This window comes from Canis lupus, chromosome 2 (assembly GCF_048164855.1).
Source record: "Canis lupus baileyi chromosome 2, mCanLup2.hap1, whole genome shotgun sequence".
NCBI lineage: Eukaryota > Metazoa > Chordata > Mammalia > Carnivora > Canidae > Canis > Canis lupus.
The window spans coordinates 77,566,303-77,589,352 of record NC_132839.1 but is presented as its reverse complement, the minus strand read 5'-3'; the positions used below and the strand labels follow the sequence as shown (position 1 = coordinate 77,589,352).

At 34.7% G+C, this 23,050-nt stretch overlaps 1 long non-coding RNA gene across 2 annotated transcripts; it reads right to left on the bottom strand.

Annotated features, from left to right (window-relative positions):
• Window positions 1-1,462: 1,462 nt before the first annotated feature.
• On the bottom strand, window positions 1,463-22,325 carry LOC140622319 (uncharacterized). Of its 2 annotated transcripts, XR_012022083.1 has the most exons (5): window positions 22,095-22,212; window positions 20,675-20,807; window positions 19,937-19,958; window positions 3,786-3,841; window positions 1,463-1,966 (listed from the first exon to the last, which is right to left on the bottom strand). It is a non-coding gene; the product is annotated as an uncharacterized lncRNA (long non-coding RNA). The 2 variants fall into 2 exon arrangements; XR_012022082.1 differs by lacking the exons at window positions 20,675-20,807; window positions 22,095-22,212 and adding an exon at window positions 22,227-22,325.
• Between the last annotated feature and the right edge of the window lie 725 nt (window positions 22,326-23,050).

The following is a 23,050-nucleotide window of genomic DNA, read 5'->3' as shown; positions in this document are numbered from 1 at the left end:
AAGATCCAGGGCCCTAGGAATCTCAGTTCCTGCTTTCAGCCCCACTAGGACCTTAATCTTCAGCTTTTATGAAACAAGGGGCATGATGGTGAATTCACAAGGTAGTTGTCTAAAGTGGCACCTCAGGAGAACAAGATGGAGGACCAAAGATGGAGTTAGTGTTGTCAGCACTCCTACATTGAACAAAGGCGTAAATAACGTCTAATACAGTGCTGACAATGAAGTAGTCTCTTAATAAACAAGAACTTGCACTTTATTACTCTCATTATTATTTTCATGATTACTTATGGCCCTGAGGTAAACTATTATTCAGAAGTGAAACTCAAAAAAAAAAAAAAAAAAAGAAGTGAAACTCATTTTTCAATATACTTACACATATGCACAATTTGGAATGCCATAGTTTATTCTTTGCTTTAAATAAGATTTATAAATATTTTGTTGAGATTTTTAAAAATTGAGATTAAACTGAGATTATAATCTTTGATTTGATATTTCTTTCACTTTTAAATCAAGCCCAATATTTTTATTAACTGCATCCAAATATAATCATATTAATATGACTTTGCCTCGTTTGAAAAAGATGAAAAAATAACTATGCAAAAATGCATTCAATGGCATCTCTTTCGTGGAAATTAAGCTAAATGCCTTCTTCAGTGTTTCATATTGAAGATATATATTGCAATTTGCCTTATGTATAAGCTTCCAACTTAATGTTAAATTTCTCCCAATGCATAAATATTACTGGAGAATAATTCAGAAAACTCACAGGACTCTAGAACTTCATAATACTTTTAAGAAACCTACATTGTAGAACCTAATTTTTTTTTTAATCTAGTACATCATTTTGAGAGCCCGGTAAAACATATAGATTTACCAATTTATCCCAAAGAGTTAAGTTTAGAAGCAAGAGTCTAAACGGGGGACAATAAGAAACTTCGGTGTTATGCAATGATGCATATGAAAATTTGACTTTAGAATACTTGAGGGAAAAGTAGCACATAAGCAATTGATGCAATTAAAGTCTACTTATTTCACAAAATCTTATTTCTTATTGTTTCACTTGATCAACTTCCTGCCTACCTTTTCCCCTTAAGAAACAAAAAGCTCAGTTTTGACATGATGCCCAATTGCACAATTTAACACCAACATTAATAAAGTAAAATAAATAATTTCCTCTAAATGTTATTTCACTGTTGAGTGAATTTCTGTGTTGAGTAATTTCTATAGCTTTTGTAAGAATGCCAATAGCTTAGCTCATGTCTATTCCGATCTCATGCTCTTTTCAGATTTTTACAGGGATAGTAAGAAGACCAGATTCTTTCCCCTCTTCCCATTGGTAATTGTTGATTGATGTTTGAGAAAATGATAAAAGTAGAAGACTGAAATTAGACTATTACAGAATTAAAGTAATGCATTCTTTTTTTAGTAACATGAAAAAGGAAAGAAATACAAAAGTGATGTATTGTTTTGATATATATTTTGTATTTTATGTTCTATCCCTAATTCAGACAAAACTTTCACAGTGAATTCCAAGAAACAAAATTAAATACCAATCTTTAAGAAAACAGCAGATAAGAATTAAATAACTTCAAGACAGAAGCATCCATTTACTGCGGTTTCTGTCTTCTGAAGTCAGTTGAGACACTATTTGACAATATTTTACAGTTTTTGTCAAACTAAGCATTTTAACATTGTAAATGTATTGACTGAGTAACCAACTTTCAGTTCTATGGGAGCAGAAGCAAATTCTTCACGAAATTCCACTTTCATCCTGCAACTTAAAACATATCCAGCTAATGAAAAAGTATGTTCAAGTGTGTTCACTTCTAGGGTGAACTTCAGAGCTCATTTCTGTTGTCCCACTTATTGTTAGGATTCTCAGCACAAACCACTGGATTGCGTGCGACGCTGGGGCTGAGGCTTGCCCATCTTATTTCTGTTCTGTTATGCTGGCTTCCGTGAGTCTCTGCCAATAGAAGATATTAGAAAAGACCTTAGAAAAAGACTGGAAGACTTAAGGAGAAAAGGAGGGGCTCACTCCTTCCTGTTTGTTTCCCTGCTCCTGTTTTGGCTTCTTGCTGCTCTTGGTCACCACAGCAACCATTTTTCACCCTTGACAGTGACATTTTCATTTCAGTAGTGGCAGCTGATTTCCGTTTGCACTCTCCAAACCTTTCTGAACCAACCTCATCACACCTTTTCAGAGGTGTCAGCTTCTCAAGAGGGAGCAGGAACTCCTCCTTAGACATCTGATTAGCAGACACTGAGTTTCAGCTCTGCAATTTCCCTCCTCTATGTCTGAAGTATTAATAATTTCAAACTTTAATTGCCTCAGCCTTGGGAGGGAATTATCTTCCAGGAACTACTATCTCCGATGCCTTAGTATTTTCTTCCTGCCTTTTCAGTCCTCTGAAAACTAGTAGCAAATCTTTATATTTAAGTATTTCTCATCAAAAACCAAAACACCACCAAAACAAAAACTGTCATAGTTCTACCTCCTGACTGGACCCTGGATGATACATAAATCATTATTATGGATTAACACCTGAGCTCTTAAATCCTTCTGCCCACATACCTTAGTTTATCGACCTGGGAATTCTATATGTGAGTTCTTATGAATTTTGCAGCTGAACTTCAATGGCCTTAGAAGCCATTGATAAAGAGACCACAGTTGCATGTAAACACATTACTTCTTTAAGTAAAAAATGAGTTACTCCTGACATTACTAACTCAGTGAAAACTGATTCCCAATACCTTTTCAGTTATCACCACCAGATTTGCAGAAAGGATTGTCCTCTCTTATATTTGAGTACTCTGAACAAGCAACACCTCTACTTCTTACTCAACTGTAGGCACTTATGTCTCTTCCCATTAAATACACTCTTGTATTCAGAAAGTCCAGAAACACAGGGATTTCACACTTAGCAATGTGGATTTCCCTAGAAATTCTTTAATTTTTTTCCAACCTAAGACTACATTGAATAGCTCATCTTCTTGATGGTATGGTGTTTCCATATCATCAAGCACAAACTTTTATCTGCTCTACTTACTTTCCTGCCTCCCAAAGTACATGGTCAACTTCCTGAAGATAGAAAGTTTTGTAAATACCATTCCTACTAATAACAATTCAGTTAATGCAATGCCAAGTTTTCTGCATGTTTTCAACAAATGTGAGATGAATGAATGAATGAATGAATGAATGATGAATGAGTGGTTTTAATTAATTCATAAGTAATCCTCTTGTATTACATAACAAACACTTCCCATGTCCATACATTTTCTGTGATATGAGCTTCAGTATTACTAGCTCCCCCCCACCCCAGGCATGCACTTGTATATACTTGTATTTGTGTCACATTCTAATTTGCTTTTGTAAAGTATTTCTAGCAAACTTTGGAATCATTATAATGATTAAATTGTGTTTGATTTAATTTAGTGTTAAGTGCATTCTATTGTTTTCTAATTCTTTGGAAAATTGGTAATCCCCCTGTACAGTGTATGTGATCATTCCTTATTAATTAAAAAATCTGTTTAACAAGGACAGCAATTCCCTCTTTACAATAGATAACACAGAGTTTATTCAATAATTAACTCCCTGTCAAAGTTCTTAAACTAATTTTATCTTGGATTCTTTTCCGAGATGCTTTGGCTCTATCCGTAGCTCTAGAAACCATCTGGTAGAAATCTCCCTTGATGTCCCTATTTATGATCTTTTCCTACAGAAAACTATACTTAGCTGCATTTTGCTTTACCATAAATATATTTTACTATGTTTTTCAACTTACCTCTTGCTGTTGGTTCAAAACTTCAGGAGTTTCCTGGGTGAAATCCGAAATGGGCTCTGGAACACAAAGGGTGGGAAGAGATCAAAGAAAAATGCAGACCTCACCAGACTGGTAGATGGCAGGGTTAATAAGCAAGGGAACTTACTTAGGAGGCCTGTCCTGGGTGACCACAAGATGAGTCGATCCTGGCAGCCCCCTGACGGAATCTTAAAAGTTTATACCAAGGCCTTAACTCCGCTCAATCATATACTGGTCAGATCATTCCAACAACATGTTACTACCTCAAGGCTGTGCCCTTGGGCAGAGCACCTTACAGCAAAGCACACAAGCACAGGAGAGGCTGGGGATCTCCGGACTGTCCAGATACAGCTCATGGGTCAACCTGTGGCCATGTCCTCTAAATGACCCTCTCCAACACTTGCATATGTTTCATTGTTTATTTATTTATTTTTCATTGACGTGTTTTGAATGACTAGTTATCTTTTTTACCAGTCCTCTTCCTAGAATACATATATACTCTTTAGAGTGGAAAGCTAAGGGTTCTAGTCTATGCTGTGACATTAGTATATTATGTAAAAGTAAACTTGTTGGAAACATTAAGTCAAGCCCTTTAACTTCAGAAGCAGTCTCTTGCCTCAGTATGAGAGTATAATACCTTTCACTTATTACCAGTATCTTTGAGAACATACAGCAAGATGATATGTATGCATGTGCTTAGAAAATGAAGCTTTAAATTTAAGACAGATGAAACCTTCTTAATTTTCAGTTTCGAGCCTTCCAGAAATATATTCAGTCTCCACTGCTTTTCAGCCCTATATACTGACTTCTCCTTGGTTACTGTTTTTTCTGTGCTCTCCAGATAACTTGTCATGATAAAATTGTTATCTGACTAACTTTCTAAATTATATTGAGATGCCTAAGGAATTTTCTTTGATATATACAAACAGAACTGAAAATTCTTCCTATGTCCATTCAATTCATAGGCTACCATTTATCCCATCTCCCATAAACTCTTAATCCCACATCACTAGGGGTCCCTTTTAAGTTTGTATTTAAATTCCAGCTAGTTCACACACAGTGTATATTAGTTTTGGGTATACAATTTAGTGATTTAACACTTTCATACAACACCCTGTGCTCATCACAACAAGTACACTCCTAAAACCTCATCACCCATTAAATGCATCCCTTCCTGGTAGCCATCAGTATGTTCTCTATAGTTAAGAATTAGTATCTTGGCTTGCTTCGCTCTTTTCTCCCCACTTTGCTTGTTTGTTTTGTTTCTTAAATTCCACATATGAGTGAAATCATATGTTTGCCTTTCTCTGACTGACTTATTTTGCTTAGCATAATACTGTCTCTTGATAACAACATACCTCAACACCTCAGGAGTTTGCATACTTACTGGATCTTCTGACTCTCTTCCCATTTTCTTCTGAACTAACTGTTCAGACTTTCACCCCATCATTCCATTGAAACTTCTTCTGTTAAAGTCACCAACAATCTCTACATTGCTAAATCTAATGGCCTGTTTGCATTGGTCATTTACTCAGCCTTGAAAAAATTTCTTCACAGGGCTCTCAGAACAATCTTCTGATTTACTATCTGCAGCCTACCATGCAGGATTTTACTTATACCTTTAATCTCTAAACACTAGGAGGGCCTCAGAGGATAGTCCATGGATCTCTTCTGTTTTCTCTCTATTCTACTCCTCTGGTGACTCATCCAATCTCTTTGTTCTAAGTACCATTGATATCCTGACAACTCAGGATATGCAACCAGCCAGGATTTTGTCTTTTATGTAACCTAATCTACCTTTCCATTCAGATTAATAATAGGATTTCAAAGTACATGTCTAATACAGAACATGTTGGACATATGATATTACCTTTTCTACTCTTCTTAGAAAATGGCAACTGTATTTTTCCAGTTTTCCAGGCCAAAAATCTCAGACTCCTTCTTGACCCTGCTATTTGTCAAATGTCTGCATGTTACCATCCTTATTAGTTAGTTCTAGTCTCAAAATAAAACCAACATCAAGTCACTTAGCACCTTTGCAGTTAGCACCCTTGTCCATGCCAGTATTGTCTGAATAGTGTCTAACTCCTTTTTAATACTTGCAGATTCACTCTCTGATCTATTTTCAACACAGCTATGAGGGAAATTTTTCTAAAATGTAGGCCGTATATGTCACTAATCTGAAAAAAATACTTAAATAGCGTGGTATTCAAAACAAAAGAGGGGCACCTGGATGGTTCAGTCAATTAACCATCCAACTCTTGATCTCAGCTCAGGTCTTGATCTCAGGGTCATGAGTTCAAGCCCAGCATTGGGCTCTGTGCCATGTGATGCCAATATAAAGATAAATTAAAAAAATTAAAAAGTAAAAGGCAATATCCTATTCATGGTACACAAAGGCCTGTGTGATCTGGCTCCCATTACCTAAGAGCTCATTTCTTGCCATTCTTCAATGGTTTACTCTGTCCCTGTCACATTGGCCTCTTTGCTATTCCTCCAATACACAAAGTTTACTTCTGCCTCAGGACACTCAGACTTGCTATACGCTGTGCTTAGAATCCTCTTCTCCTAGGTTTCCTTAAAGATTGCTGCTTCATTTTTCATAATTCTTTTCCAAAATATCATTTTAGGAGTGAAACTTTCCCTGTTCACCTGTTAAAAATGGTAACCTAACCAAGACTCCATCTATCAGTTCTCCTGCTTTCTTTTCATAACACCTATTATTCATCATAGGCTTTATTTATCCAACTTCTCTCTGTCTCTCTCTACTAAAATAAAAGCTCTCTGTGGATGAGGCCTGTTCTCTTTCATTGACTGCTATATCTCTGTCATCAGAAGGCACTCAATATATATTTGTCGCTCATAATAGGAACTCGATAAATATTTGTTGAATAATTAAAGTATATAAAAACTTCAAAATGTCTGAAATATTAGAAATTCATCTATTTTTCATAACTTAAGTAATTATCCCTTCTAAATAGAAACATAGTCCACTATATAAATAATCTTGATTCTACAGATATAAGTTAAAATATTAGAAGGCTGGATGATCTGAAAGGACATAAAACAAAATACTGAGGATTACTTCCCTTGGAGGGTGTATTTGTTAATTGTTTCCTATCACGTGAGACAGTTTTAGAAGGATCAACAACAGACACTTTAGGGAACCTACAGTGGGTGAAATAAATGCTGGATACACAACCTAAATATTTTACCTAGAGTCTGAAGATTTATTTAGACAAGAAAAAAGTATTTACACTTGAAAAAGGGGCTTTCAAATTAAGAAGGGCTCTTTGTTAGGAGGTGTGCGTATAAGATGAGAGAAAATTTGTTTTCCATAGTACCTGCTGCTATGTCTACACTAACTAAATATTTAGTATACTCATTATTCATTTAATTATAGTGATAAAATTCTATAACAAGATCTCAGTATGTAATAATAGTAAATTGAAGAACATTGATCTTTAAAGGAGAAACTATAGATGACATAAAACTGGCTCTGTTTATTCTGCCGGAGGAATGTTTTCTAAAATTACAATCGCATATTACTGAGTTCATCAGGCTCATATTTTCAAAGTACCCAAGCTCACATACATAGCAAGGTGTGAGTAAAGACATCATGAGGCCACGATTGGAATATAAGAAACAACATAAGTTGAATCGATAGTCCCTCAAAACATAGAAACTTGTCCACCTCCAAAACTTACAATTCTCCAAAGGGTATATGAATCAAAGTAATTATTTTTAACTTATTACCTTTATCAAAATAAATATTCATTTAATATTTTCTTAGAATCTTAAAGTGGCTTAAAATTTTGCAATTAAATCTCATGAAACTTTCCTATGAAAGATTATGTAATAATAATGCCACTTGACTACTGAGAACTATAAAACTTTTGGCACAAATGACATTGTCCAACATACCCCACACTAAGAGAATTAGCCAGACTCTAGCATATTTTCTGTTGGTCCAAGACCACATCCTAGGATAACCATAGCTGCCACCACCCTCTTAAAATGTGTACTTGAGGAGGCCAACACTGTTTTAATGTTTAATTTCATGAGGTAATTTGACTGGGCTATGGGGTTCCCGGGTGTTTGGTGAAGCATTACTTTGGTTGAGAGGGTGTTTAGTGATGAAATTAGCTTGTGACTGAGTAGAGAAAATTGTTCTTCCTAATGTGGGGGGTCTTCACATGAAAGCATGAGCAGAACAAAAAGCTCACTCACTTTCCCTGGAATAATAGGCAATTCATCCTATCTCACTGCCCTGACCTGTAACATTGATCTGTTCATGACTTCAAACTCAAACTGAGACATTTTGGCTCCTTTTGGGTCTTGAGCTTGCTAGTTTTCAGGCTAAAACATAAACCATCAATTCTCTTGGTTCTCAGGCCTTCAGATTCAGACTGCAACTCTATCACTGGCTTTCTGGATCTACAGCTTGCAGACTCCAGATCTTGGGACTCCTTAGCCTCTCTAGTCATGTGAGTGAATTGCTTATAATAAATCATATATATGTGACTGTGTGTGTATCCCATTTGATTCTGTTTCTCCAGAAAGCATTAATACAGCTGACAAAAGAACACAGTTTGGTCCAGTCAAAACCTGACTATAAGCCCCTGACCTCTCTAGTTTCCTAACGCAATTACTATAAAAAAAAAAAAAAAAAAAAAAAAAAAAAAAAAAAAAAAAAACCTTGTAATTATAAATCCTTTCATTCTCCCTTTGAGGTAAAAAAAAATCTTCTACCACCCAAAAATGTCTCCTTTAGTAACTGGGGGCCATCTCTTTAAAATGCAAATATCCAGGTAGATAGCTCTCCTGTCTCCCAGTTCCTGTGGGAAAGTATATCTAACTTTGGTGGGCACTTTCTCCACTTTGCAAAACTATATCCTGTTCTAAAGATATAAAAAGTTTTTCTCCTCCAAATCAGTGCCAATTAACAAATTCGATGGACTGGACATAATGAGCAACCCCTTTTAATGCCCTTTAGTACTTTACCTTTAGCACATTCCTGCATTTTAAAAGCCGCCTCTCTTTTGTTTTGATGGAGTTGAGCCCAGTTTACATGGAAGTTTCTCCACTACTGCAATAGTTTGATTAAAATCTGTCTCACAACTTTCAACCAGTGTCTGATGAATTTCTTTTTGATGCTAACTTCATCACTCTATAGAACAGAAACTGAACTTGGAAATGTGAAAAACAGGTCAAGTAATACAAATTGATTTAAACATTTTTTCTGCTTACTGAACAAGGAACCTCACTTTCATTTTTCCATGGGCTCCACAAATTACATAGCTGGTCCTGGTTGTAGTAGTAGTGGTAATAGTGGTTGCAGCAAAGCTAACATGTATTAAGTAATTGCTCTGTGCCAGGCTCTGATTTAGGTGTTCTTTTATACCCAGTTATTTCACTTCATAACAGTGATAAAGCATAATATACTAACAACCCCTTTTTATACTTAAAAAACTGAGACAACACAGAAGTTCATTATTACAAGTATTAGAACTGACATAGAGAAGAAATAGTGAAAATAGAATGAAAAGAACAAACAAGAGTCAGAGTGGAAATAGAATCTAAAGGAAATGATAAAAGCTTAGATCGAAGAAATGACTCATGTCAACTTTGTTTTCCTGTTTTTGTTTAATTTTTGTTTTGTTTCTTATCTATGGGATTTGGTACATGATGGAATAATAACTGAGATGGTCTTGAAGATGAGATAATAAGTCTAGCTTTTGTTAAACTGAGTTTATATGAAAATGTCTAATAGGGTAATTGGAAATATGGGTCAGTTGCTCAAAAGCAAAGTAAAGCTGAGAAAGGAAATTTGGAAGAACCCAGTAAGGTAACATTTGAGCTCATAGGAATATATGAAATCAACAAACAGGAAAGATATCCAAAGAAAAAACTTAAACAATGATTTGTTTAAAGATCTGGAAGACATGGTGTCTGAGAAATGTTCTTTCTTCCAGGTGCCTGCAGCATCTTTTAACTCCAGATAAGGGAGAGTTTAAATCAGCAAATTTTCAAGAGTTCTTAATGTTGCAGAGAGCTCAAGGAGGAATGAGGAATTACGAAGAACCAAATATTGGAGTAAAGGATAAACACTGGTGACTATCAAGAGAGCAATTTCTGTGTAGTGAGAGGCAAGAGCCAGATTGCAAATGTTTTCAAAGGGAATTGTTGGTGAGAAACTGATGGTTGTTTGTACTTTTCAGGTGTTAGAATTGAAGAGAAAGAATGAATAGAATGGTGGAAGAAAATACTCAAGGAAATGAGTTTTAGGATCAGAGACGTTTGCCTTATTTAAAAGATGAAAGGACAGAAATAATTGAAGAGAGAGAGAGAGAGAAAATATTGATAGCAGAGAACTGCTTCTTTCACCCTTCCTTATTGCAATCTTTTAATCCGTTTTTCATTGTATTCATGTGTTAAATATATTGGGGTTGCCACTTTCAAGCACATAATCTTTAGCAATAGACTTTGGTTCTCTGTATCTCATTTTCCATTTGTAAAATTAAAATTATCTGGCCTGCCTTATGGGTTTACTCACTCAGGGGGTGAGTAAAATGTAGAATAAGTAAGTACAAATGCATAAGTAAAAATTAGGCACTAAAATATAATTATACAGTAAGTTTGAAAATGTGTGTTACTACTATCACTTGTTTCCTGCTCCTTGGAAGAATTCCAAAGAGAGCCATGAAAGTTCTCTTTGCTACTCCTATACAAAGACCTGCCTGAAAGTCAATCTCAACCACTTCTAGCTATAAATCAAGTTTGCTGTTTTTCAATTCAGCTGTGCCAACATTCTAAAACTGTAAGGGTTAGAGAATAAGCAAAAATACCAGTGGAATAGCTGTAGGTCAATTCGAATAAAAATGACTTACTCACCATTGTTCATTTATGCATATGAACTGACATATTTGCATCTTCATATTCATTACTCGGGAATCTATTCTGATTCTTAAAGTTAGTGTACTACGGTTATCATATGATTATGTGTGGCATCAATTTTCCTTCCTGCTACATCCCTTTTTACAAGCTGTAAGCATCATAAACTTGGAAGATTTTATTGGAAAGTCAAGGTGGCAGAGTTATGGAAATGACTCAGAAATGATGCTTCCCTGCTGCAACAATGTTGATTTACTTGTAATGCTAAACACACTCCACTAAGTCATACACAGCTCTTGGGAGAGGGATGACTAATTAGCTCAGTGACTTATCCGCCCACATGCTCTGCTGATTCTGATACATTAAAACATTTTATTAGCCTGCAAGGTCAGGAAATCTTACTGCTTGGGTAGTATTTCTAAAAATTTAATAGCAATAGTCTGATGTTAGTTCCTTTGCATCTGTAGATTGAAAATAAATCCTCAAAGATGAATAAACTCATCTACTTATTTCTTAGAACTTCTTTTCACACAGAGGTCTCAACAAAGACTGAAATGTTTAAAATGGAATAATCATTGGCAAAGTCAGATAATTATTCATATGTTGACAAATTCAGTTATCTAAAAACTCAGAATTCCTTGCTATATTCTACTCGTTGTGGATTTCAGTATGAGATATAGACCTGAAGTCCATAGTTGTGTGTGAAGTGCCCTCTTTTAGCATTTCTGACCAATGGATCATCTTAAGCGAATATTTCTAAATAATGACATGTCCCTGGATGTTCAATGTGCTACTGTCAATGGTAGAGCTGCAAACAGAACCACAGTAACTAATATTCAAATAGAGATTCTGTAATCATAAATGACATTAGCCTACAATCAATCTTTAGCAGCTAGAACCATATAAATTGAAAATTTATTTTCCAGCATCATCACCATAATCATTAGTTGAGCAAAGAAATATTACATTAAATTAGATGATGATGGGCCATGTTAAGTTGGGAGAATTATGTTCATCTATTGGTTTTCTGCCATTGAGTAAATACTACAGTTGGTGCACTATCTTCTTTGCATACAAAAGACGGTAGCATTTATTCCTAGGCAGATAATTGCCTTTCCTGCTAATCACATAAAATACCCCATACATTTGATTATCATCTCTTGCAGCAAATGGCACTGAAGCAAAAATGTGGATAAATGAAAAGTGGTAAGGATCAAAATAAAAGGATCAAAACAGGGAAAAGGACAAGTTGAGTAGTTTATTTTTGTATGCAGAAATAATAAATTGATCAACCTGAGAGGGAATATTTAAGGCTCACATATTTTGCAACTTTTCCATAAGTACCATATTGTCCCACGTTATAAAAACATGCAATGGCAATTTTGTTTCTTTCTATTTGGGTACATCATCATTTTCCACTCACCGGCTACATTTTGAAGACTACCTCAAAGAAAAGATAAAAGCATTTGAAGATAAGGAAATATAAAAACAGACTTGGGGATCCCTGGGTGACTCAGCAGTTTAGCATCTGCCTTCGGCTCAGGGCATGATCCTGGAGACCCAGGATCAAGTCCCACATCAGGCTCCCTGCATGGAGCCTGCTTCTCCCTCTGCCTGTGTCTCTGTCTCTCTCTCTGTGTGTCTCTCATGAATGAATAAATAAAATCTTTAAAAAAATAAATACATACATACAGACCAACTTAATGAATTATTAGTTTCTTTTAAATTTTATGTGTGAAATTTTAATAATCCTGCAAACAAAATTGATTCCCCAAGTCCTTGGGCGTGAATCACATTTTTTCTCTTCATTCATTCAAAAATGATGTAATTTTATGTACAAGTTTTTTTGCTCTGACAACAAATCATGGTTCCAACTGAACCCACATCTTAAACTATTCAACTCTACCCATATATTAAAACTATAAGAATAAAGCAAAAATTCCAGTTAAGTAGCCTTGAGTAAATTCTAATAAAAATGACTTACTCAGCATCATTCACTTATGTATATGAACTGACATATTTGCACTACTTTGGGTAGAAAACAGCACAAGAAAGTGTATGAATGATTGCAACATCATTGATCTGAGTTCAAATTTAAGTTTTGCTACAAATCTAACTGTGTAACATTGAGGATATATCATATTCCATCTCAGCATCAGCATCAATTTTTTTGATCTGTAAAGTGATGACATTCAGTCAAATGATCACTAAAATTGCATCTAGCTCAAAAGCTTCATGCTGTGTGCCCAATAACATGCACCCAGATTTCCAGTAGATATTTGCAAATAAAATGTGAGTAAATTGGAGGCTTCCACATATGCAGGGAAAAAAGTTCTTTTAAAGACAGTTGGCTTCCGGGTTAAAATGAGAAAATCAATAAACATTTAATTCAAGATAGAAAAATATGTTCAAGCATTCTTTCCATAGTTGAGGGAAGGCATCTGTGACTTTGAACTTTACTTCCTAGCTAGAAGCAAGTCATTCTTCTTCTTTAGAGAAGGTGGGAGTATTTTACCTACCCAGTCATCTAGCCATTAAAAAGCACTACACTGATGTAAGAATTTCAGTTGGAAAGCAGAAACTCTGTTCCACTCAGATAGTGTAATATCTATACTATATCTCTATTAAGCCCCAAAGTCTTATTAATCTCAGTCCTTTTCATGTGCATTTTACTTGTTGAGCTAAAGTTGTGTAGCACATAGACATAATATCTACTTATACTTCCTTAAACCTAGCTGAATTTCTTGAAACCACAATAAGGAGTTATTTTTTAGCCAATATGAAAGGGAAAAAAATCATCTGTTGAGCTAGATTTATGAAGACTAAAAAAGTCATCTGACTACACAATTATCATGTGAGTGTATGCAAGCTTAATGAAAACAAAATGAACATATTATATGTATCGGGATATTTTTTGTTAGTATTCTAGTGAATTAGAAAGAAATTGCCAACAGTTATGTGGTCAAAAAAGGGACCACTTTTATATGAGTAATTTATTAATGCATTCTCAAATGAAATGGGGGCGCGCCCTAGCTTGGTGTCAGCTACACCCCCACAGAAAACTCACCCCCTTGTGGTATACCCTTGTAGCAGGCTTTCTAGCCATCCATTTGCAGAAGGGACCATTTCGTTTTTACCAAAAGGGGAAAGGAGCTTAGGATCTGCATGCTTTGCCTAAAAGCAAATGATCAGCAGAAAGATGCTATAAAGATGAACTACTGGCCTATAAAGCTATAAAGATGAACTTCTGGCCTAAGATCTTATCTATTCCCAGGAACTCACCTAAAATCTCATACACAGAGATTTTTAAAATCTGTGTCTTTTCTGCATTACTGAAATATGCTTTTTAAAATGTGTGATACGTGAAGAGGAGAATGTGAACTACCCACTTCAGAGAAGTTACTTCAGGTCATTTTAAACAGCATATACAAATGTATAAGAGGACGATTTTGGAGAGTAAGTGTGGCAATGTCCCTGAGATCTTCTGAAAGTGGTCAGGAGCAATTAGAGTATCTGGATTTCTTCTGATTTGCAATTAGAATAAAATAAAGACAGTTTCTTCTTATCAATAATATACCCTTACTGTCTAGGCTAGTTTGAACTGGAGAAAAATAGATTATACTTGGTAGGAAAAAATAAATAATAAAATAAAACATACATGATATAACTTGTATGTCTAAGTTTTCCTGTTGCCTTCTAAAAAAGATGCCAAAAATAGGGTATGAAATGACTTTCTATTGCTTGTTCAAACAGCAATCATTAAGCCCTGAGCTATTTTCCAATTTGAAAAATGATAGGATTGCTCTCATGGAATATGGAATGCTTTTAAAGAAGGAATACACATTTTTATATGTATGTATATTCCTTTGAAGTTGTTATGCTTTCTGGTCTCTATGCAGAATATATAGCTTAACTGCTTCAGTTTCTTGAGCCACAAAATAAGACATGCAGAGATCAAACTCTTAATATTAATTCAGCTTTTATGCTATAGCCTGTATAAGTTCAGGTTCATAAGGCTGTGAAGGGGAAGATGTCATAAACAAGAAAGTAGTGATGAGTCACACGAATTTGCAACCCTTTGGCCTATTCAACCTTTAGTTCTGAATTTAAATCACTTTTGAAAATAGGAAATGTGAACATAAGTGAATTTAGACCACAAGAATAAGTGTTGCAATAAATACTCAATCAAAAAGTAAATAAAATTCCTGCAAAAAGGTAAAAATCTACAAGTCCAAAACTAAAAACTAACCAGGAATCTACATTTCCAAGGCCAACAACTCCTTTCTGGTAGCGACCCACACTTTGACATAACCCCTTAACAAATCAATAGATATGAAATGAAGAAAATTACTACATTTCTTATTGTTCTTCAGGTTGGCTAAGTAATTTATACTGTACTATTTTAAAACACTTTTCCTACCCTCTATAGAATTTGAAGACTTATACTTTTTTAGAAATTACAAAAAAAAAAAACCCACAATACTTATTTTTGAAGGCAGAAGTGCAGGTAGTTCAAAGAATGGTCTAATCCAAAAGCTTTAATGCATATTATTCATTAATTCACCAATTCCTCACTCAAAAATTATTTGAGTTCCATGATGTGTCCAGCACAGTACCGTGAACACAAATATGTAAAAAATCTTGACCTAAGCCCTCAAGGAACTCCGAATCTAGTCTTTTATCTGTCTGATTATAGAAAGAAGTAAAAGAACATGTATGAGAAAAGCAGTTGCACAAAAGAGAAGGATGTTTTCCTGGTGTAGAAAAATAAGAGGGAAGTGTACAGAATCCCTACATCAAATACACTTTGCTTAGCCTTCTGGCATAACAGCTATAGGTTCCATTCAGTACTTAAAGATAAATGCGTTCAGCTCAATGACAGACTAAGAGGTTTTGCTCATTTCTCAAGCTCCTCCATAGAACTCTGGTGAGGTTTTGAATCACAGAAAGATACATACATAACCTTCACCTCCACCAGGCAGGCCTGTGAGAGGTAAATTATATATTCACCACTCCACGATGAGGAGAAAATAATCAAAAGAGCAACAACATAGCTCTTATTCCTATTTTCAAACCTCACTTGAATGCATATAATTGATTATTCCTAGCTGTTAACGTAGATGATTTTACTTTTCAAGCTTTTGCAGCAAAAGGAAAATGGAGTGGACACTTAGATAATCATTCCCAGCATCTACCAGAAGAAAATAATCCCAAAAATAAAGGCCATGAAAAAGTCAGAATTTTTAGCCTGTTCCTTATTCATGTATAAAGCATTTCTTTCACTCTATGAACACATAGTCAAATTTAGTTCTTGTCTTTGACAGTTCCCTCAATAGCCTTCCTCTACAGAAGTAGTGCATATTGGGGAAAAGGTTTGGGATCAGAAGAGAAAGAGAAACAAAGAAAGAGAGAAAAGACTTCATCTCACACTAGTAGTATATATCTGTCTTTCCATCAAATCTTTGAAATTGTCCTTTAGAATTTGAAAGCCTTAAAAATCCTATTACTTATGTTCTAATCTTATTGTTAAATATGTTTAGTATGCTCTCTTAGGGTAAGGAATTGTCACCAGTCCAGTTACATAGAGACAAATCTTTTTGTATTTTCAAATGGCCCCATTGCCATTCTTCTATTAAAAGTGATTGCTCTTCCAACATCCATTAATGTTAAAAACTCTCAGTAAATTAGGAATAGAGGGGAATTTCCTCACCTTGATATAGAATATCTAAGAAATCCCAGAGATAGTATCATATGTAATACTGAGAAACTTGAAGCTTCCCCACAAACACCAGGTAAAAAGCAAGAACGTCCTTCCTCACTACTCCTTTTCAACATTGTACTGGAAGTCATTGCTAATATAGCAAGGCAAGAAAAGGAAATAAAAAGACCTACATATTTGGGATGGAGATATAAAAAAGTTTTTGCTCACATATGGCATGATCATCTCCACAGAAAATCTGAAAGAATTTTTAAAAACTGGAACTAATAAGTGATTATAACAGAACTGCAGGATACAAGCTTAATACGCAAAAGTCAATTGCCTTCCTGTATACCAAAAATAAACAAGTAGAATTTGAAATTAAAAACACAGTATCATTTACATCAAAAATGAAATATTTAGGTATAAACCTAACAAAATGTATACAAAATTTATATGAGGAAAACTAGAAAACTGATGAAAGAAATCAAAGAACTAAATAAATGGAGAGCTAGTCCATATTGTTGGATAGGAAGTCTCAATAGTATAATTGTGTCAGTTGTTTCTAGCTTGACCTAACAATTCAATGCTATCCCAATCAAAATCCCAGCAAGTTATATTATGGATATTAAAAAAAAAACTGATTCTAAAGTTTATATGGAGAGGCCATGTCCCAAAATAGCCAAGATGATATTGAAGAAGAACAAAGTAAGAGGAAAGGAAGTATGTGACATCAAGACTTACTATAGAGGCTACAGTATTTAAGATAGTGTGGTACTAACAAAGTAATAGACAGATTAATAGAACAGAGAGCCCAGAAATAGACCCACATGAATATAGTCAACAGATCTTTGACAAATAAACAAAGTCAATACAGTGAAGTACAGACAGTCTATTCAACAAATGATGCTAGAACAACTGGACATCTGCATGCTATATATATATATATATATATATATATATATATATATACCCAGAACTTACACTCTTCATAAAAATTAACTCAAGTAGATCAGATCTAAATGTTAAAACACAAAACACAAAATTATAAACCTCCTAGAAGATAATAGAGGAGAAACATAGATGACTTTGGGTATCATGATACATTTTTCGATATAACACCAAAGACATGATCCATGTAAGAAAAAAATTTGATAAGCTGGACTTTATTCATACTAAAAATTTCTGCTCTGTGAAAAAAATAATTTTAAGAGAATTAGAAGATAAGCCATAGACTGAGAGAAAATATTTGCAAAAAGAAAAATCATATAAAGGAGTGCAATTCAAAATAAAGAACTCTTAAAACTCAAGTATAAGAAAAAAAAGCCCATTTAAAAAATAAGCCAAGAACCATAACAAACACCTCACTAAAGAAGATATACAGATAGCAAATAAGCTTATGAAAAGGTGTCCATAGCATTAATAAAACAACAACGAGATATCACTACAAATCTAATCAGAATCTGGGACACTGACAACACCAAATCCTGGCAAAGATACGGGGCAATAGTAACTCTCATTCCTTGCTGGTAGGTATGGAAAATGGTAGAGTCATTTTGGGAAAGAGTTTTGCATTTTCTTATAAAACTGAACATATCCTTATCATGGTACCCAGCCATTATGCTTCTTGTTATTTACTCAAAAGAGTTGAAAATCTAGGTCCATACATAAACCTACACACAGATATTTACAACAGATTTATTTATGATTGCCAATCTTGGAAGTAACCAAGTTGTCCCTCAGTAGGTGAATGGATATTTAAATTTTGGTACCTTCAGAGAAGAGAGTATTATTCATCAATATAAAAAGAAGTGAGTTATCAAGCCATGAAAAGACATGGAGGAAGCTAAAATGCTTATTATGAAGTGCAAGAAGCCAAACTAAAAATGGTGCATACTATATAATGTTCTAGAAAAGGCAAAACTTTGATGACAATAAAAAGATCACTGGTGAGCTAGGAGTGGAGGGGATGAGGGCAGAACTAATAGGGAGGGCACATAAGAGTTTTAAGGGAGTAAAAATACTCCGTATGACAACCTACTGATGAATATATGTAATTGGAGATCTGTGCAAACCCAAGACTGAACCTTAAGGTAAACTATGGACTTTGGGTAACTATGATATATCAGTGTAGATCTATCTTTGGTAACAAATATACATACTGGTGGTGAAGGAGGCTATGCACGCGTGAGACCTCCATACCTTCTTCTCAATTTTGTTGTGAACTTAAAATGGCTCTAAAAATATAAAGTCTTAAAAAATAAGTTAACATTCTCAAAGTACAAAATTAACTCTACAAGGGGAAACCAGTCTTTTTAGATCAAGAAAACCTGGAGAATGTTGCCTGGGAGTGGACTCCTGGAAAGGTAAAAGATGTTTAATAACTACTAGTCAAAGGAATGGGTACTAAAATCTGAATTTGCATTATAATGTGAGGGTATAAATGTATATGTTTCTTCTAGAACTTAGTGTATGTACCCTGGTCTAGTTATTTCTCAGCTCCTGACACAGTGCCTACCATATACAGATAACAAACAAGTATTTAATGAAAATTAAGTAAAACACTAGTATTTAATGATTAGTATTTAATGAAAATTAAGTAAAATAATATCTATGCAAACAGCCATTGACATCAGGAACCTATTTATTGTACTTGTGGTGGGAATAGAAATGAGATCTTGCATTGGGATTTAAGGATGGAATAATAAACTCATCACAGAGTATAATGACTAATTCTCTGTTATAGTATCCAAGTGCCTGCCACCCTGGATGTTAAAGTGCACAGTGATTGCTCATTCTGATTGAGTAATTGCAAAACAAAACAAAACAAAACAAAACAAAGCAAAATAAATAACAAATAAAAACGAGCAACTAAAACCTAACTATTCACCGAGATGTGAAAAATGACCAAGAATTGGAAGTAGCTGATATTTTAAATTATGAATTTACTACAATTTATAATCATCCATATTATATAAAAATGAATTAAGCTGGCTGTCAGAAAGAGGTAAAATATATTAATTTATGTATAATCTGTAGCATTGGAGAAGTAAGGCAAAAATCAAAGGAATACATCCCTCTAGAAAATTGTAAACTACCAGTTAGTTTGATCCTCTGAAATCAGAATGGACAAAAGACTGGAATACACACTACAAAAAACACTCTCTCAGCCTGATTTAAATCAATCTAATTCTCCTGTCTCTTAGCTTTCCTTTAGCTGACTGAGTCATCAATAGATGCTATCTCTATGTTGGGCATTGTTACATCATTTTTTTACAGAAAAGTTTTTTTCTTTTAATGAGCATTAACAATCCATTCTAATACCATTTTCCAAGATCATTAGAAAAATCAGAAAACTAAAAGTAGAATTTAAATTTTACTAATAGAAAATTTAAGGGAAGAAAAGTCACTATAAGGTATGAAGCATTTTATAAATAAACCAAGCATGAAATAAAAATAATGGAGATGACAATGTCATTATAAAAGAAGTAGTAGACGATGTACCTAGCTCTAAAACAACATAAAATGCATTTTTACTTACCCTATCGTATTTCAGGGTTTCCCTACAAAAGAGAAAATCAAAGTGAATGGAATTTAAAAATCTAAATTCAGTAGCACCTGGGTGGCTCAATGGGTTAAGAATCTGCCTTCAGCTCAGGTCATGATCTCAGGATCCTGAGATCAGGCCCCAGATCAGGCTTCCTGCTCAGAGAGGAGTCTGCTTCTCCCTCTCTCTCCCCACCTCCCTTGCTCATGCTTGTTCTCTATCTTTCTCTATCTTGCTCTCTTGCTCTGTTTCTTAAATAAATAAATAAATAAATAAATAAATAAATAAATAAATATCTTTTAAACATTCTAAATTCACTATATCCTTGAATCTTCTGATGGAAAGATTTTATGTCAACACAATAAGTTCATAGAATCTCCTTTAAATTTTGCAACTTGATAAAAATGTATTCAGGAGTTTCCTTGCCTTATAAGAAGCAAGTTACCAAAGTAACTTGAACTTATTATTTTATATTTTAAGCCCTACACAATGCCAGAATTCTTAACCCAGAATTCATGTATTATTATGATGTTTTCAGCAGTCTATCAAATCATTAAAAATGTCAGAACAATGAATATATATCCATATATACATACTTTAAGAGAGGAGATAGGACTTCCACTGATTATTAAATATGTCTATATTAGGATTCTCCAGAGAAAGAGAACCAATAGGTTATATATTATATATTATTATTAAATATATTATTAATATTATTTCATTTATACTTACATTTATATTCATAAAGTGGTGTATTATAGGAAACTAGCTTATATGATTAAGTTAGTTCACAGCCTCCCATTTGCAAGCTGGAGACCCAGGAAAGCTAGTAATGTAGATCAGTTTTTATCCAAAGGCCTGAGAACTATAGGACAATGGTTCCAGTTAAAAGGTAAGAGGAAACAGATGTTCAGCTCAAACAGGCAGAGAGAAAAAAATTCAACCTTCCTCTACTTTTTTGTTCTGTTCAGGCCTTAAAAGGTTGGGATAATATCCACTTATTTGGAGGAGACTCCACCAATTCAAAGGTTAATCTCTTCTAGAAACACTCCCACAGACACACCGAAAAATAAAGTTTAATCAGGTATCTGGACATCCCTCGGGTCAGTCAAGTTGACACATAAAATTAACCATCACAAGGTGTATGGGTGGCTCAGTCATTAGGTGTCCTACTTTTGATTTAAATTCAGGTCATGATCTCAGGGTTGTAATATTGAACCCCATGCCAGGCTGTGTGCTGGGCATGGAGCCCTGTTTAGGATTCTCTCTCCCTAGACCCTTCATCCCCCAACTCTAAAAAAAATAATAATAACCATCACAATGTCTATAATCAACAAAACACTAAAGAGCATTGAAAATTCATTCAACTGTACTTACTTCACTAAAGACTAAGTCTTTTGATCTACCTTCTATTAATGAGCCGAAATCTGGTAGTAAATCTAATTCCTCTCTGATTCAAAGTCATTTTCATTTGCAGACTATATTTTGGTTTTGTCTTTAGTCCTTGCTTCTTCTAATTATACATGTTCTTCCTTATAATTTCAACTCCCTATTGGCTTTAGCTACCATTTTATACTGTTGAATCCTCTCTTTATCTCAATCTCTGATAACTCTCCTGTGCTACAAGAACCAAAATGTTCCTACCTTTCATATATTTTTACCGTATGTTTCTAAATGAACTGATTAACATTCACCCACTCAAAACCAATTGTGATTTCTTTATTCCCTATAAAAATCAATATCATTCTCCTCTGGTTTCTCTAGGTCATCCTTATATTATGCCTACTGTAACTTCTCCTTTTTCCTCTCTTACACACAAACTCTTTGATTCTGTTGAATAAATGTCTTTTGAATCTTTTTTCACACTCCCATATCTAAGTTTAAGCACTTATCAAAACTTAATAAGCAACTATAGCTTCCTCTTGAATCTTCTCTCTCCTAAATCCATTCAATGTCTCCTCTAATGTCACCAGTACACACTACCCAAAAGCAAATTTTCCAGTTAAACATGTTTTCTTATGTTTTCAACTCCTAGCACTTACTCCAGAGGCTGTTTTTGGGCAACAGGCTTGAACAATGGGAACCTGAGTAAGATAGAAGGGCTCAGTGACCTCAAACCCCTGGTTGAACACAATCTCACTAAGTGACCCACCTTGAAATCACCATAGATCTTAACAAATCAATGAGCTATATACAGCTAAGCGCAGTTACCAGAAAAGGGAAAACTCAATATACCTCCATACCTCTGCACCCTCCCACTTTAAATACAACCCCCATCCACTACCTCATAGCAGATAGTCCCTCCTTTGCTGTCTTGGCCACCACTCCATTGTTGCATATTCATTAAGATTCTATCTCCTTTGTTCTGCCTTGAGTGAATTATTTTACTACCCAAGTTACCAGCTTCCACTAGATTGGGTCACTCCATATTTTGGGGCACCATTTGATAGGTCAGACACTCACTATATTCACCACACTCCACTACTTTTTTTTTTTCCTGCTTACCTTATTAGATAGTAATGCTCAGTGTGTCACCCACCTTTCCAGTGACTCACCTAGCCCAGTGCATGTAATGTACAAATAATACTATTGCAAAGATGTCTGGCTGTCTACAGAATTTGTGCTTCCCCTTCCAAGGTGTTGAATTAGTGCGAGGAAACAGCCACTCGCCTGTGGGCTTCATTTCCAAGCTCTCCTATTATGTATGTGACTAGTTCTCAACAGTGAAATTTAGCAGAAGTGATAGGGCTTTTAACGATTTGGCATATGCTACTCTCACTTTTATCTTTCACTAGGTGACTACAGAGGAACAAAAGCTAAAAGATGGAAAAACTCTATCCCTGAAAGCACAAATTGGAGGGGAGATTCTATCCTGCAAGAAGCACATTCACTGGGAACATGAATGATTGAATAACTTTCTGTTGCATTAAGACATATTTGTTTAAGGTGTTATGGCTACTAATTATTCCAACTAATGTTACTAGAGAGTCATTTAAGCATTTTGAAATAAATGTTTATAATATATCTATGTATTAAACATTTACATAAATGGGTGAAGGCAGCAAAAGAGGAAAGCATATCTCCTTACATTTCCCAAAATGTGGCTAT